Source organism: Bos indicus, chromosome 15 (genome assembly GCF_029378745.1).
Source record: "Bos indicus isolate NIAB-ARS_2022 breed Sahiwal x Tharparkar chromosome 15, NIAB-ARS_B.indTharparkar_mat_pri_1.0, whole genome shotgun sequence".
Taxonomy (NCBI): domain Eukaryota; kingdom Metazoa; phylum Chordata; class Mammalia; order Artiodactyla; family Bovidae; genus Bos; species Bos indicus.
Window position 1 is genome coordinate 68,665,950 of NC_091774.1, and position 18,251 is coordinate 68,684,200.

General features: G+C 39.5%; 1 pseudogene; it reads right to left on the bottom strand.

Annotated features, from left to right (window-relative positions):
* Positions 1 to 2,205: 2,205 nt before the first annotated feature.
* On the bottom strand, positions 2,206 to 6,594 carry LOC109569226 (ATM interactor-like; annotated as a pseudogene).
* Positions 6,595 to 18,251: the final 11,657 nt, after the last annotated feature.

The window sequence follows — 18,251 nt, forward strand, 5'->3', positions numbered from 1 at the left end:
TATTTTCCTAATCATATTGTATTTTTATGCATTTTTGGATCAATTTTAATTTGCATGACTGTTGAAATAAATTAGATGAGAAAAGAAAATCGGCATACATTTCCTATAAAAGTCAGAAAATTTGCATCAGTTTGAATTCTTGCATGTCTATCCTAGGAGAAAAGTATCATTAGTAATCTCATTTAGCAAGTGAAGAAATAGGTTTGGAAAAGATGAAGCCTTTGCTCAAGTTCATGTAACTTTAAGTGGCAGGACCAGGGCGCTAACCAGTGCAGCCTTAATCTATCAACTGCTCTGTGTTTTTTCCATTAACCAGGTGAAGTGATGGCAATTTGCAAGTAACATCTTGCCTATGCTTTCCTCAATACACATTTACACCCACAGACCACTGCCCTGTCTCTTAGGCACTGTGTGTGTGAGTGAGCACGTGCGTGTGTTTTCATATATTCAGTACAAGAATTGTAATATTTAGTTCTTATTCAAACCAGTTTGTTTGATAAAAGTTCTAGGGTGAAAATGTTAAAAACTGACAGCATCTTTAGGTCAAAGGATAATTACAGTGAGAGATTAGTCACATTCTACCAGGTTAAGATGCCAATCTGGACTGAGAAGTTGCTCACAATTTTTCTCTGATTCTCTCATTAGGATAATGGTTCAGAAGCATTGCTGTTGTTATGACTGATGATTATTATCTATACATTTCTCCACATCTCTCAGTTTTGCCTTGGATCAAGTTAAAATAACACAAACTGTGCATTTGAACCATATAGTTTTGACACAGATAGTAAAAACAATGGTGTTGCACTGTTGTCTTACGATGAGGTGTTTTGCAAGAAACATTTTTATTAAAATAATCTATGGAAAGATATTTTCTTCCGTTATATTTAGTATCATATTTTAAGGACCCAAGGGAGAAATTTCCCTATCTCTTTTGGATTCTATACATAGGATAATGTTTTCAATCTTATTTATTGTTATGGATTCATGTAATTGATATGGCTTCTCCTATGGGGCCCACTCAAGTGTTACCTTGATGGTTTTCTCAAATGTCAACTCATAAGAAGAATATTTCTTTCTTTTTTTTTTTAAGAAGAATATTTCTTAATCATTCATAAAGTAGTACTTCCACCCATCTGGTCCTAGAACTATTACTTGCTTATTCTATTGTTTTTCTCTTTATCACATGTAATCAATTAGATGTTTTTATATATATCTCTCTTCCTTCACTAAATAAGCTCCATCAAGGACTTTGCCATTTATTCATTATTTTATACCCAATGGGAAGCATAGTTCCTGAGATGCAATAGCAACTTATGAGTAAATGAATGTATGAATAAGCATGTATAATTTTTGTTTATCTGACCGTAATTTCTAAACTAGAATAGACAATGCTTCCTAAAGCCATCAGTGTCTTTTTTCTCAATGAGCAGTGAAAATTCTTTGTATGATACGATAATGATGGATACATGCCATTAAACATTTGTCCAAACTCATAGAATGTACAACAGGAAGAATGAACTGTAACTGTAACTGAAGATTCATCAACTGCAACAAAAATTGTAACACATGTACCACTTTGATGGGAAGATGTTGACATGGGGGATGCTATATTTATTTATTTATTATTCTGATTTATTTGCAACAAATCAGAACTATAAAGAAAAAAAATAAAACCCAAGATGTTTTCAGAAAAGTTGTTAATGAATTTCAAAGTAATGATAAACAAAAATATGAGTTAGATGGAAAAGGAAGATTAATGACAAGAAAGGAGGTGTGAGGGGAAAAATAGAAATCGGCATTAAATGTAGCACATTATGAATTATACATTTCACAATCAAACTTGCCTCATTTGCTGACCTGTGTGATAGAACTTAAATTTTTGAAATGAAGGAAAAGAGGTGAGCACTCAGGATATCAAGAATAAGGATCATAACACTAAAACCAAATGCCTGGGAGAAACAATTTTTTAAGCTACATTAAATGTATCCTATTTAATTCTTCCAACCACATTGTATAACAATTAATTTTACTGGCCTGAGACTTTGTACTAGTATATACAGTACCTCTTTTGGTATCTGTGACCCCTCTGGAATCATTAAGTATATGTAGTGACCAAGGCATTATAAATGTCTTTTAATACAAGTTCATTTATTACTTGTCCCAAATAAGGGGACACAAATTCATCATTCTTTCCTTGATTCCTTTCCTTTATTACTCCACATGCATGTCTTTTGGAGTTATCCACTCCCTAGGATCTGTTTGCTATGTATGTGCATATGAAACTACCCTGGCCCTCTCTTTTGGAATTATTTCAGAAATATATATCCAGCTGCCAACTGAATATCTGTTTTTATCTCCCACATATTTAAACCCAATGCTTCCTAACCCAGTATCCATTCCCTTTCCCTCTCTACCTTCTTTTTTTTTTTTTTTTTCAGATCAACATCTTACATTTTATAATACACTCACAAATTTTTACAGAAATTTCACGTTTACAAGTACAAAAAGGCCAAGAACCTCGAAGAATTGAAGTAACTGTATCGTCAACTACGTTCAGTAGAGTTAATACTGTTGTCCCTGTTTTTCATCTTCTAAATCCAGAAGGGAACTGTGAATCCATCCCCCATGTGGACTCCACTTTCAGAAGCTGGAGACTGGGTGTAGTTCTGCACACGATTGGGTTTCAACAGAGCTGAACTGAGATTCCATCGTGTTCCAGGCCAGATCGGCCAGAAGAAAGTCATCCATTGCTGTCTGAGCTTCATTGCTGGTGAAGAATAAGCTTCCCAAAGTTTCGAAGCCAGAGTTCATGGTCTGTGTTTTGGCACTGTTCAACTGAACTTTGCTTTCCAGGGCAGGCAGGTTTTTTTTTTTTTTTTTAATTTTATTTTATTTTATTTATTTTTCTTTTTTTTAAAATTTTATTTTATTTTTAAACTTTACATAATTGTATTAGTTTTGCCAAATATCAAAATGAATCCACCACAGGTATACATGTGTTCCCCATCCTGAACCCTCCTCCCTCCTCCCTCCTCATATCATCCCTCTGGGTCGTCCCAGTGCACTAGCCCCAAGCATCCAGTATTGTGCATCGAACCTGGACTGGCAACTTGTTTCTTACATGATATTTTACATGTTTCAATGTCATTCTCCCAAATCTTCCCACCCTCTCCCTCTCCCACAGAGTCCATAAGACTGTTCTATACATCAGTGTCTCTTTTGCTGTCTCGTACACTGGGTTATTGTTACCATCTTTCTAAATTCCATATATATGCGTTAGTATACTGTATTGGTGTTTTTCCTTCTGGCTTACTTCACTCTGTATAATAGGCTCCAGTTTCATCCACCTCATTAGAACTGATTCAAATGTATTCTTTTTAATGGCTGAGTAATACTCCATTGTGTATATGTACCACTGCTTTCTTATCCATTCATCTGCTGATGGACATCTAGGTTGCTTCCATGTCCTGGCTATTATAAACAGTGCTGTGATGAACATTGGGGTACACGTGTCTCTTTCCCTTCTGGTTTCCTCAGTGTGTATGCCCAGCAGTGGGATTGCTGGATCATAAGGCAGTTCTATTTCCAGTTTTTTAAGGAATCTCCACACTGTTCTCCATAGTGGCTGTACTAGTTTGCATTCCCACCAACAGTGTAAGAGGGTTCCCTTTTCTCCACACCCTCTCCAGCATTTATTGCTTGTAGACTTTTGGATCGCAGCCATTCTGACTGGCGTGAAATGGTACCTCATAGTGGTTTTGATTTGCATTTCTCTGATAATGAGTGATGTTGAGCATCTTTTCATGTGTTTGTTAGCCATCTGTATGTCTTCTTTGGAGAAATGTCTATTTAGTTCTTTGGCCATTTTTTGATTGGGTCATTTATTTTTCTGGAGTTGAGCTGTAGGAGTTGCTTGTATATTTTTGAGATTAGTTGTTTGTCAGTTGCTTCATTTGCTATTATTTTCTCCCATTCTGAAGGCTGTCTTTTCACCTTGCTAATAGTTTCCTTTGATGTGCAGAAGCTTTTAAGGTTAATTAGGTCCCATTTGTTTATTTTTGCTTTTATTCCCAATATTCTGGGAGGTGGGTCATAGAGGATCCTGCTGTGATGTATGTCAGAGAGTGTTTTGCCTATGTTCTCCTCTAGGAGTTTTATAGTTTCTGGTCTTATGTTGAGATCTTTAATCCATTTTGAGTTTATTTTTGTGTATGGTGTTAGAAAGTGTTCTAGTTTCATTCTTTTACAAGTGGTTTACCAGATTTCCCAGCACCACTTGTTAAAGAGATTGTCTTTAATCCATTGTATATTCTTGCCTCCTTTGTCAAAGATAAGGTGTCCATACGTGCGTGGATTTAGCAATGGAGATTCCGTCAGTCTGGGTCTCTGTGTCAGATGAATCAGTACTCATGGAAAAGCTGTAGTGTTTCAGGATACTTCCCAGTGGCAGACAAGGGCTACTGTATAAAAAGAAGTTCAGGTCTGTCTGTGAGTATGTGTCAAACATCACAAGGCCTAAGAAGCTAGAATTCCCCTACAACTGTAGGCCTGGGCAGAAGGGTCTGCAAGGAAGAAGTCAGTTTGGGTTTCTATGTCCAGCGACTCCAAGACTGGCTCAGTGGTCATGATGCTAAGCTCACTCTCCTTGGTTTGCGTCTGTATATTTGAGGTTGAAAAGAACTCTTCGATATCAAAATCAATTGCAGGATTCTGGGTCAGATGGGACCTGGGTGTCAGGTCCAGTGTTTGTGTCAGACAAAAGACTACGATTGTCCAGCGTCTGACCAGGTAGGTTACTTGACAAGATGTTTTCTAGATCACTTAGTAAATCCATGGTTTGGGTCTGATTATCTGTCCTGTTCTGTGACGAAAGCATACTATTTGGTGCACTGAAGTTTATTACTGGTGTGGATTTCTCAATATCTTGGGTTAAAGTTTTAGGGTGGTTCTGAGATAACAAGTCATGCATGAGTTACAGTCTCTGCTTCTAAGCTGCTCCTTATAATATTGTCTGTAGACATACCATATGATGAATGGACACTTTCAAAAATGTCTCCACACATTACAGCTTGGTCCATCTGTACTGGGTCATCTGCTGGACTTTGCATTCCACTGGTCTGAGTTTCTCTGGAGATCCCACCTGGCTGAAAACTGGCATCTATAAATGCATCAGTCTGAGCAGTGATGGATGAGGTTACCTTAGAACTGGGCAAAAAGTCTGAGTTTGAACACTAATGGGAAGGGAAACCTGGGAACCAAATGTCAAATCAGTTTGCGAACAGGACGCCAAAGAGGAGTCAGGGCTGGCCCACTGTGCAGACAAGCATGAACTGTGGTGTGGTGCAGGACAGGTCTGTCTGCACATTGATGGAAGACATGCTGTTCTTCTGACATGTGTTCCCGAGTTCTTGTAACGGGCTAAATGGACTTTTACCCAAGTTCACTTGAATACCTGTGCTAATCGGCTCAACAGCAACAGGATTTACAACTGTTGAAAGAGGGAGGCTCTCCTTGAGAGAGCAGGCTTCCGAATCCAGGCCGAGGATCAAGGTTCCAATGGACAAGGGCAGTAAGTGCACGGCACCGGGGGCAGAGCCCTGATGATCGACACCCAACACTACAGGCTGGGCTGAGGAGTCGGCTGTAGGCATAAAGACAGGCACAGGAGAAAACTGCATGATGGGGAGTTTAACCAAAGCCACTTTGGGCTTTGGTAAAAGCAACTTCTGAGGGTACCGTGGAGCTACTGCAAGAGTCTGTTGTTTGGCATTAGAGCTGCAAGAGTCTTCAAACAAAGCCACCAGCTTTATTTCTGAAGTTCGTAGTTCTGGAGCGTCTGGTTGGTGAACTGGTTGGTTGCTCAGTGATTCAACGGTCTTCCTGGACAGCTTCCGGCTGCGCAGGCAGCTTTTCATTTTCCTTTCCTTACTAGGTGGATCCCTGGGTTCTGCAGGGATCTCATGGCCAGTTCTGTAGATGTGGGACTGTAACGCAGTGCTGCAGGCATAGGGACAGCCACACGTGCACTGGAAGGTCTTGCCACAATCCTCTGCATGTCTTTTCAAGTCCCATTCCGTGCCATACGAATTGCTATGCTTACTACATTTATGCTTCTTTTCAGCATGCATTTTCATAAAGTGCTATTTTACGAGAGAAAGTTGAGAAATTGGTCTGTCAGGGCCTCTAGGGCATCCTTCAATTGGACAACAGTAGAATTTCGGTACAGTTTTCAAATCTTTTCTTACTGTTTTGGATTTACTGTGCCATCCTGCAGGCGGTGGCTCTTGACCAGGTGCATGTTGAGCGCGGGGCTGTTGGGCAGGATCTTGCTGCAGCCGCGCACCTTGCACAGGATGTTGGTCCCCAGGGCCCAGGAAGCTCACTCACTGACCGCTGGATGAGCTCCCGGGCCGACGGCGCCGAACCCGCGGGCTGCTGCCTTGCCGGCGGCGGTCGCGGCCTCAGCCTCCCTGGGGGTGGGGGGTGGGGCACCCACAGGCCCGAGGCGGCGGCTCCCCTCTCGGCCGCCGGGACTGCCGGGGCCCCCGAGGCGAGAGCCGCGGGATCCGCCGCCGCCGCCTCAGAGGCCGCCATGGCTCTGGCCCCTCTCTACCTTCTTGTTCTTCACTGTTACCTGAGTACACGGAACCACCATCATCTAATTGTTCAAATTAGAAATATGAATGTATTTTGTGACTACTCTCTCCTCCTTATAATCATGTCTTGTTGTTTAGTCACTAAGTCGCATCGGGTTCTTTTGCAACCCTATGGGCTGTAGTCTGGCAGGATCCTCTGTACATGGGATTTCAGGCAAGAATACTGGAGAAGGTTGTCATTGCCTTCTCCAATGCAGGAAAGGGAAAAGTGAAAGTGAAGTCGCTCAGTCGTGTCCGACTCTTAGCGACCCTATGGACTGCAGCCTACTAGGCTTCTCCATCCATGGGATTTTCCAGGCAAAAGTACTGGAGTGGGCGCCATTGCCTTCTCCCATAATCAAGTCTGGTGCTGCTGCTGCTAGGTCGCTTCAGTCGTGTCCGACTCTGTGCGACCCCATGGACTGCAGCCTACCAAGCTTCTCAGTCCATGGGATTCTCCAGGCAAGAACACTGGAGTGGGTTGCCATTTCCTTCTCCAATGCATGAAAGTGGAAAGTGAAAGTGAAGTCGCTCAGTATGTCTAGTAAACTATAAATTCTTGTGCATTCCCTAACCTACATGTGGTCAAACAATTTTTCCTCCACTCTATCATTTCCCCTTTCACATTAATAACTTAATTAAAACACTTGAAAATCCCCCTTTGATTCCTTCTTTTCTCTCTCCCCTTTATTTAGCCTCCAAAAGAATCTTTCTGAAACAAGAATCTGATATTTTCACTCACCTGTATAAAACCTACCAATGGCTATCCATTTACCTTAGTATAAAGCATATAGTTTTCTTTGCCTATTTTTTAAAGAATTAAGGTAAGTACAGATTCACATGTAGTTAAAGAAATAACATAGAGAGAGCCTGTGATCTTTTATTCAATTTTCTCCAGTTACAACTTACTATATAAGTATGTCATGCCATCACAATCAGACAATTGATATTACTACTATCTGCTGACCTTAAATTTTTAGAAACTCTCATGACGTGGCCTCTGCCTAACACTGCTATCATTACCTTCCACTTAGCCAATTCTCAAACATGTATTCAATTATGACAAGTAATAATTATAACCTACATTTGTAGATTGTTTTACAACTTTCATAATGCTTTCACATCTGAGCTCTTAAAGGTACCCCATTACATGGGAAAGGTATATGTCATGGAATGACAAACCAGGTCAATGGCACCTGGGTAAAATGGTAAAATATAGAGAACCGTATATTTATTATGCTTTTGAACTGTGGTGTTGGAGAAGACTCTTGAGAGTCCCTTGGACTGCAAGGAGATCCAACCAGGCCATTCTGAAGGAGATCAGCCCTGGGATTTCTTTGGAAGGAATGATGCTAAAGCTGAAACTCCAGTACTTTGGCCACCTCATGCGAAGAGTTAACTCATTGGAAAAGACTCTGATGCTGGGAGGGATTGGGGGCAGGAGGAGAAGGGGACGACAGAGGATGAGATGGCTGGATGGCATCACTGACTTGATGGACGTGAGTCTCAGTGAACTCCGGGGGTTGGTGATGGACAGGGAGGCCTGGCGTGCTGTGATTCATGGGGTCGCAAAGAGTCGGACACGACTGAGGGACTGATCTGATCTGATCTGAGACCTTTACTTGTGTTATATCATCTAATCTGCTAAACTACCTTATGATAGAACCACCCTGTGATAGAAATTGTATTGTCTCATTGGCAAAACCACTCATTTTATAGATGAGACTCACTGAGATTATATAATGTACACAAGATGACATTACTGCTAACTGATGCCATCTGCTTTTCAAATTCCACAAAAGCTTTAGCTCACTTACGAATCACTCAGAGAAGTTTAGAATTATTCCTTGCAAATTTCTGTAAGAAGTTAATTCTCATTACAAAAATACTGTTCTTTTAACATCTAATTAAGAACCTGAAATTTGAAGAGGTTTCTTGTTTTATGAGCCCATTTGTCTTGCCCTGGTCATTTAAAATGAATATAAGTGCTTATGACCAATTTAATATAAAGAACTCATTTTCACTCTCATGGAGAGATGATGAACTTAAAGTTCCCATTTGCTTAGTAAGAACTGGTTTTAAGAAAGCAAGGATACACCAAAGCATCAATTAAAAAGGTATGTCAGGATGCAAGCTGTGGAATCTTTTCCCTCTAACTGCAGTTTCACTTCCACAAATTCCTACACAGTTGTAAAACTGCTTACTTCTGTTGGAAAGTGTTGCCTTTTGTGTAGGAGGCAGATGGCATTTTCTTGGCACAGCATAGAGTGGATTTGCAGAACTAGCAAAGAGGGGAGGGAAGAGAGGAGGAGAGAGAACTTGTTTTCTCATGACATTTCCTCCAGCAGCAGCTGCTGGGGTGCACAGGTGACTTAGAATGGAGCATCCATCAGCAGGTGAAAGGAGTTGAGATCTCTCGGGACCCCATTAAAACTTAAATCTCAAAAGAAGACACCTTTCCCAATCCCCATCTGAATACTCTATGCATTCGTATCTACTGACAAGGAGACAGAGGTCTGTTGTACCTGCTACCCAGTGCTGAGTGGGATTTATGTATGACCACCTTTGAAAATAGTCGTTCTACTTTCTCCTATTTTCCTCCATACTTTGGTTGTTTGTAACAAGCCTCAAACTGGAAAGCCTAAGATTGAATCTAGGTTCCAGACAGCTTTTGTTTGCTGCAGAGAGACTTGGAAAAATAATTAATGAGTTATCAGTATTTAAAAAGAAGGAGACTTCATAGAAACATCTGGAAAAATCACAAAGCTAAGCTCCCTATTACTGTCAAGCACCAGTATGCTAAGGCTGAATACCCTTTGGAGAGTGTCTCACTTGCCTTTTTCTGTTATGTTCAGACCAATTTTTAATCTTAAGTCAGAGAATATGTGATCACTTACAGACTATTATAATTATAAAAGAACAGGTCAGGCTAGACCAAGATCATTTCTGTTTTGGAGAATAGTGAAGAGTTATTGGACTGCAAAGGAATTCTGTGGCTGTTAGGATATTTTTCTAGAACTGAAATTATCTTATATATCTTGTCCTTGGTATTTATTTAAGTGGCTCTATCACTCTATATAAACCCCTTCTTCAGTCAGAACTATTTCAGCTATGTACCTGTTTTCTATGTGGCAAATATTCACATATTTTAAAGCTTTTGCTCTTGTAAAACAGAAAATTATGTCAAGGATTGCTTTAAACATAAATCGGCTCACTTCGTAGAGGAGGACACACAAGCTAAAAACATTTGCCCTAAATTCTCTAGGACTTTATAAAAGGGATTTATTTAGAGGGATTAGATTCTTTCCTATAACCAGAAATCAAGAACCAAGAATTTTTTACATATATTTAGAACAAATTTTCTGAGGCTATATCCTTCAGCCAGACTTTAGGAGTTTGGGCTGATGGGCTAATGGCTCTCAGCTGGAAGTTTGAAGACTTGATTGCATTGCTGTCCTCCAAGCTTATTCAAGAGTATCAATACTGGGGGACTAAAAATGTCTGCGAAACCATACCTCAAGCACATGTCTTTGCTAAATATTCTTACTTCCTCCACGAAGGCTACTAAAGATTTCCTCGCTAATTAAAGACTGCTGAAAGTTTTCCCCACAACAGTGCTTTTCAGTATATTCTTGACAGCTGCAACCCTATTACTATTAAAACAGTGACCCCAATCATTTTTCCCAAGTTCACTATTGGGAGGAGACCAAGCACTGAAAAGGATATGTGTTTGGACATATTATAAAATAAGTAATGTCTAGATCAATCTGCTAGCACTGCATTTATTTAAAAGATTTTTTTGATGTGAACCATTTTCAAAGTCTTTATTGAATTTGTTACAATATTACTTCTGTTGTTTACATTCTAGTTTTTTTTTTTTTTTTTTTTTGGCTAGGAGGTAGGGAGATCTTAGCTCCCCAACCAGGGATGGAACCTTCACTGCCTGCATTGGAAGGCAACATATTAACCACTGGAGCTTCAAGGAAATCTCCTAGCTGTGCAACTTAAGCACATTATTAAAATAGAAATAATTATCTGCCTTTTATATGAATCACTAGAATTAAAGAAGATAGCTTTGAAAGTATCTGACATGCTGTCTGACAAATAAAGGTGAACAAATATTATCCCTTCTCCCCAAATAATTAACTAGTCAATTTGAAATATCCTCCTCTAGTGACTTTTGAATTTTAGTAGTGGCGCATAATGCCTAAGTCATGGGACTCAGTGTCTGAGAATTTTAGTCACTGTCAAAGAATTAGATCAGCAAAGTTATTGATAATAATAATAAGAGCATCTTGTTTTCTCTGCAGGTGTACCTGACAAGTAACAAGTGAAGTTGCTCAGTCGTGTCCAACTCTTCGCAACCCACAGACTGGAGCCTACCAGGTCCTCCGTCCATGAGATTCTCCAGGCAAGAGTACTGTAGTGGGTTGCCATTTCCTTCTCTGGGGGATCTTCCTGACCCAGGGATCGAACTCAGGTCTTCCACATTACAGGCAGACGCTTTACCATCTGAGCCACCAGGGTAACTGAGCAGGGTCTTAAATTCAGTGATTTAGCAATATCACTGAAAATAGCAAAATAGTACTCTCTCTCTCTCTCTTACAAGGTAAAATCTGATTATTTGCATCTGTCCATAATTGCATGTAGGCCATACTCAAAATAATTTCCAAATATGTTGTTGAATTCTTTCCTTTTCCTCATATACAATTACTTTTAGGAAACAGATAGAGCTCCCTAGGTAGCTTAAAGAAGCAGTTGGTATTTGGAAACAATGCTTATTTCCAAGATCAAGTCAACCCAAGTCTAAGAAGAATCTTAAAACTATTTGGTGACTCGCTCTGTCCCTTTCCTGTGGAGTTGATCTGGAGGAACCCTCGTAATAGGACTGCTAAAAAGACGTGTGTCCTAGAGAGTAAATGTGAACTAAATAAAAACACAGCAACAGGGAACCAGGCTTCATTTGCGCTCCTTTGAAACGTAAAAATAACACCCTGCACAGTCAAGAATCCCTGGCTGCTGATCACAATGCATACAAGAAAAGGCACAGTCCAGATGAAAAGCATCTCATTCCCAGGGACATACTTTTCATGGCTTTGCAATCTGAACAGCTACTAAATGCAGGACCTCCTACTTTCTTTTTCTCTCTATCCTCCAGGGGTAACTGAATGCTCCAGGTACAACCATAATTGGCTTGCTCTGGCTTAACAGGGCCATCTGCTGTGACTTCTAAGACTATCTCTGGGGTCTCTGTGTTCTTCCTTCAGCAAAACCGGATCCTTGACTCTGTCTTACAGCAGCTACATGCTAAGTTTCTATATATGTTCATTTCATTTGAAAGACTTTTTTTCCCCTAAAATAAAGTTGATTTTTTTTAAGTCACTTAGTGACTTCTGGAAAGCATTTGTACATAACTTTTCTATTGGCAATGTGGAATGGAATCATTTTAAAAGAGAGAGAGAGAGAGACTTTCTGCTTCTAAACAAGAACTCCTCTTTATATTTGTGAATAAAGCAGGATACATAAGAACACATTAACTCAGAGTGGAATTTGTATGCATTAAGGAAATGGGTTTATGATGTACTCATCTCCTTAGCAAACACATTCTACCATCAAAATGAATACTGTCACTACCAGTGTCTGACTTTCATGGCTGGAATCGGTATTTTCAAATAATCAGTTTTACTGGACATTATTTTCACTGCGTTTTGCCTAATCTCACTTTCTTCCTGATATCGTTGAAGTAATCGTGGGGCATTTTGCAGAGGGTACCTGCAGTTATTCTTTTCATGTTCTATGAAATGTTGAATACATGCAAATTAGAGCAGGCAAACACTTACCTTTTCATGAATTGAAACCTGAAAATAGCTATAGTGTGTATTATCTATACCTGTTTATTCTGGCATAAAGAGAGTTGTAGAATTATATATAACACTTACTAAGGGTTTGCTGTGGTCCACACATTATTTCAATTTTGCATGAATTAACTCATTGTGTCTTTTATTTGTTTTCTTATTTATTTATTTTTGGCTATGCTGGGGCTTCGTTGCTGTGCCAGCTTTTCTCTGATGGGGTGAGTCGGGGGTACTCTCTGGTTGCAATGCACAGGTTCTCATTGCGGGGGCTTCTCTCGTTGTGGAGGACAGGCTCCAGGGCATGCCAGCTTCAGTAGTCGGCACACACGGGCTCAGGAGTTGCAGCTCCTGGGCTTTAGAGCACAGACTCAGCACTTGTGGCGCACAGGCTTTAGTTGCTCTGTCACATATAGAATCTTCCGAGACCGAGGATCAAACCCATATCTCCTGCATTGGCAGGCGGATTCCTTACCACTGAGCCACAAGGGAAGCACCTTTCACACTATGTTTAAATGATTATAATGACGAAGATAGAAGCCAAAATAGGATATACGTCAGATTTTGAAAGCTCTGAATTAATCTTGGTTTTATTGTTTGTAACGTCTAGATAGTCGGAGATTATCATCGCTTCTCTCTGTCGCTTATAAGACTGGCTTGTGTCTATCCTTGTGGTGACAGGGCTATCTCTATGACCAGCTAATTCTCATAAATATGTTCATATTTATGACTAAGAAATAGTTGCTCTAGCCTCTGCTTTCCATGGAGCTTTGGCTACATGAAGAGACTGTGACTGCCAGGCTTGTTCAGACAGGACTTTACACATCAGGCTCCTGTGAGCAAGGATGGTATGGCTTTATCTCCAGGAGAGAGGAACACACTCCATGAATTGAGAAAATTAAGTCCATGAGGTATTGGAGAATTGCAAGAACTACCAAATTTCTCTCCAGGTCAGAAAGTTGCTCTGTAACGAGTATATAACGTGTTCTGTGTTTTGATTCATAGATAATTTATAATTATAAATATTTTAAGTTTTATATAGCATTCCTTTTAGCTGTTTGGCCAAATTGATGCTTTCTCCTTTCAACCATGGGACTTCAGATGGTACTGTCAATTGGTGGCAAATTATCTAAACTGCAGTTTCAGTGTTTTGAAGAGAAATGGAATGTTTTTGGTGTTTCAGTGGATAAATCTGAAGTTATAGATTGAGAACAACTTCTGTTTTTATAGGAAGAGATAAAATGTAGAAATAGAAAAGTGGAAGGTAGTATTCAGGAGGAGAATTTAAAGTTTCCTTTTACTGTGCTTTTACTTGTTACCCTTATTCTCTGATTGAAATTTATTATGTCATGGTTGTGGTTGGAGACAATTTCCACACCTTCTTGCAAAGTTTTTGAAATGTACACTTTCTACAACCAAAGAGAAAAATAGCCTGCTCTTTTTTTCCACCTGCTCTTCCATGTGCTTGGAAGCATTTGTTCGCTTTTTTGGAGAAATTATAGCTAATGGCTAGATGGACTGTTTATATTTTATAGATGTAGAACAGATAATAGAGACAAAGTAATTTGACAAGGAGAAACATTTAAGCAAAAGGACAAAAGACTGCCCAATAAAAGCACCAGAGTGTTAGGAAGCTAATACTTAAATCTTTTGATTTTCCTTCTACAGAGTATTTCATAGAGCATCAACATAGAATTTCACATACTCGAATACAAGAGCCAAATAAAAGGAGAGAGAATGGGTCCTTCTGCAGTATGAAAGTCAGGGCTTAATTGATTCATAAGGTTTTCCCATCTTTTGCAACTATTTTAGTGACTCTATTTCAAATGACCAGATTGGTTGATATTAAGAAATGAAAGCTCTTTGCTTTGCCTATCTTTAGGGATAGACTGGAGAAGGCAATGCCAACCTACTCCAGTACCCTTGCCTGGAATATCCCTGGTGGGTTGCAGTCCATGGGGTCGCTAAGAGTTGGACACGACTGAGCGATTTCACTTTCACTTTTCCCTTTCATGCACTGGAGAAGGAAATGGCAACCCACTCCAGTGTTCTTGCCTGGAGAGTCCCAGGGATGGGGAAGCCTGGTGGGCTGCCGTCCCTGGGGTCACACAGAGTCGGACACGACTGAAGCGACTTAGCCGCAGCAGAAGCAGGGGTAGACTAGAAGTGCTAAAATTACAGAACTAACTGGTAGAAATCTATCACAGTGACATTTAAAAAGAGAAACTAAGGAGCACCACGCACTTCCGCTTCCGGCTCGTTGTTCCGGAAGTTGCTTTCTGAGAGAGAGTGTGGAGCACTGTGGTGCTTGTGAGCTTCCAGCATGGCGTACCGGGGCCAGGGCCGGAAGGTGCAGACGGTGTTTTAAAAAAAAAAAAAAAAAAAAGAGAGAGAAACTAATTTACTGTTTGTTTTCCTTTTTTTTCAGTCACAAAACTCATCCTTAAATACACTGTTTCATTTTTCATGAGTTTCAGATCACTATTGAACCTTTCTTTTTAGAGGAACATTATCTACTTTGTCATTATTTATCATTTCTTATGTCTGTTAAGTACATCTTCAGAACTGATCGCATCATAAATGAAAAGGGTGTGCAGTTATTAGTGTCTTCCTCCTTTAGTTGATTTTCTTGTTGTTCTCAGTAGAAAAATAGATTTTTACATAAAATACCTTGTTTTAGAAGCTTTCGAGTCTATCTGATAAATATTGTAAGTCATTAATAAACCATAATATTTTTATTCTCTAGCATTTAATTTAATATTTATTCATAAATTATGACTGTAATGCATGTGAACATTTCACAGCCAGGGATGGGAATGTAAGGCTTTGGATTTCTTATTTGATTTTGTTCTTCATTTATTTAGCAGGACTGCTTTTCAAATTCTAAATGTTGTGCACAAAGAATACAAAGAATGACTAAGTTAAAATCTAATTAAAATGGAAATATGGGAGTTCCATTATCTTTTCCAACTCCATCACTGGCTATTTGTAACTCCCTTCGCCTAGGCAGTGATAAAGAGTTGATTTCAAATCTGTCAAATGCCAAACTGTCTTAAGAAACGATGCATCTAAATTTATACAAGAATACCTTTTATTTCATAGCCTTAAATAAATTTGGAAAGTGAAAACACTGGTATTAATTATACTTTTATGTTTATAATTTTAACATGGTTCTTTTTCACTAAATAATTCGAGTGAAGGATTTGATTGGTTAGAAATATGATACTACCCATTTCTGTAAGTTTTAAAACTGGTGAAACCAGTTCAGTTCAGTTGCTCAGTCGTGTCTGATTCTTTGCGACCCCATGGACTGCAGCACGCCAGGTATCCCTGTCCATCACCAACTCCCGGAGATTATTCAAACTCATGTCCATTGAGTCGGTAATGCCATCCAACCATCTCATCCTCTGTTGTCCCCTTCTCCTCCCACCTTCAATCTTTCCCAGCATCAGATCTTTTCAAATGAGTCCATTCTTCACATCAGGTGGCCAAAGTATTGGAGTTTCAGCTCAGTATCAGTCCTTCCAGTGAATATTCAGGACTGATTTCCTTTAGGATAGACAGGTTGGATCTCCTTGTAGTCCAAGGGAGTCTCATGAGTCTTCTCCAACACCACAGTTCAAAAGTATCAATTCTTCGATGCTCAGCTTTCTTTGTAGCCAAACTCTCACATTCATACATGACTACTGGAGAAACCACAGCTCTGACTAGATGGACCTTTTATGGCAAAGAATGTCTCTGCTTTTTAATATGCTGTCTAGGTTGGTCATAACGTTTCTTCCAAGGAGTAAGTGTCTTTTAATTTCATGGCTGCAATCACCATCTGCAATGATTTTGGAGTGCCCCCCTAAATAAAGTCTGTCATTTTTCCCCCATCTATTTTCTGTGAATTGATGGGGCCAGGTGCCATGATCTTAGTTTTCTGAATGCTGAGTTTTAAGCCAACTTATTCACTCTGCTCTTTCACTTTCAGCAAGAGGCTCTTTAGTTCTTCATTTTCTGCCATAAGAGTGGTGACATCTGCGTATCTGAGGTTATTAATATTTCTCCCAGCAATCTTGATTCCAGCTTGTGCTTCTTCCAGCCCAGCATTTCTCATGATGTACTCTGCATATAAGTTAAATAAGCAGGGTGACAATATACAGCCTTGACATACCCCTTTCCTGATTTGGAACCAGTCTGTTGTTCCATGTCCAGTTCTAACTGTTGCTTCCTGACCTGCATACAGATTTCTCAAGAGACAGGTCAGCTGGTCTGGTATTCCCATCTCTAAGAATTTTCCATAGTTTGTTGTGATCCACACAGTCAAAGGCTTTGGCATAGTCAATAAAGCAGAAATAGATGTTTTTTCGACAGATGTTGGCAATTTGATCTCTGGCTCCTCTGACTTTTATAATCCAACTTGAACATCTGGAAATTCACAGTTTAAGTACTGTTGAAGCCTGGCTTGAAGAATTTTGAGCATTACTTTACTAGCGAGTGCAATTGTGCGGTAGTTTGAACGTTCTTTGGCATTGCCTTTCTTTGGGATTAGAATGAAAACTGACCTTTTCCAGTCCTGTGGCCACTGCTGAGTTTTCCAAATTTGCTGGCATATTGAGTGCAACACTTTCACAGCATCATCTTTTAGCATTTGAAATAGCTCAACTGGAATTCCATCACCTCAACAACTTTGTTCTTAGTGATGCTTCCTAAAGTCCACTTGACTTTGCATTCCAGGATGTTTGGCTCTAGGTGAGTGATCATACCATCGTGATTATCTCGGTCGTGAAGATCTTTTTTGTACAGTTCTTCTGTGTATTCTTGCCACCTCTTCTTAATATCTTCTCCTTCTGTTAGGTCCATACTATTTCTGTCCTTTATTGTGCCCATCTCTGCGTGAAATGTTCCCTCGGTGTCTCTAATTTTCTTGAAGTGATCTCTAGTCTTTCCCATCCTATTGTTTTCCTCTATTTCTTTGCATTGATCACTGAGGAAGGCTTTCTTATCTCTCCTTGCTATTCTTTGGAACTCTGCATTCAAATGGGTGTATCTTTCCTTTGCCTTTTGCTTCTGTTCTTTTCACAGCTATTTGTAAGGCCTCCTCAGACAACCATTTTGCCTTTTTGCATTTCTTTTCCATGGGGATGTTCTTGATCCCTGCTTCCTGTACAATGTCATGAACCTCCGTCCATAGTTCTTCAGGCACTCTGTCTGTCAGATCTAATCCCTTGAATCTATTTCTCACTTCCACTGTATAATCATGAGGTATTTAATTTAGGTCATTACTGAGTGGTCTAGTGGTTTTCCCTACTTTCTTAGATTTAAGTCTGAATTTGGCAATAAGGAGTTCATGATCTGAGCCACAATCAGCTCCTGGTCTATACTAAGTGTATAGAACTTCTATACCTTTGGCTGCAAAAATGTAATCAATCTGTGAAATATAATCAATCTGGTGAAAGTTTCTCTTTACTATTGTGGTTGCTTTTCTATCAGTGTTCATGTGCAATTTTTATTGTCTAGGTGATTACTACTTGATTAATGTAGTCTTATAATCAAACTGAGGATCTGTATGCAGATAGAACTTGAAAGATATCATCACAACCTTGTTACTTACTTGAGGAAGATGAGTGTTCATGAAGTAGAAAATTAGAATTGAGTAAAGTAAATGCTCAATGTAGGGTGAGCATTGTCTCATAGGTACAGACAGGGCACATGGAGACACAGTTTTATGTATTTTAATTTTTTATTTGCTTTTTATTATTACAGGATAAGCTGTTAACAT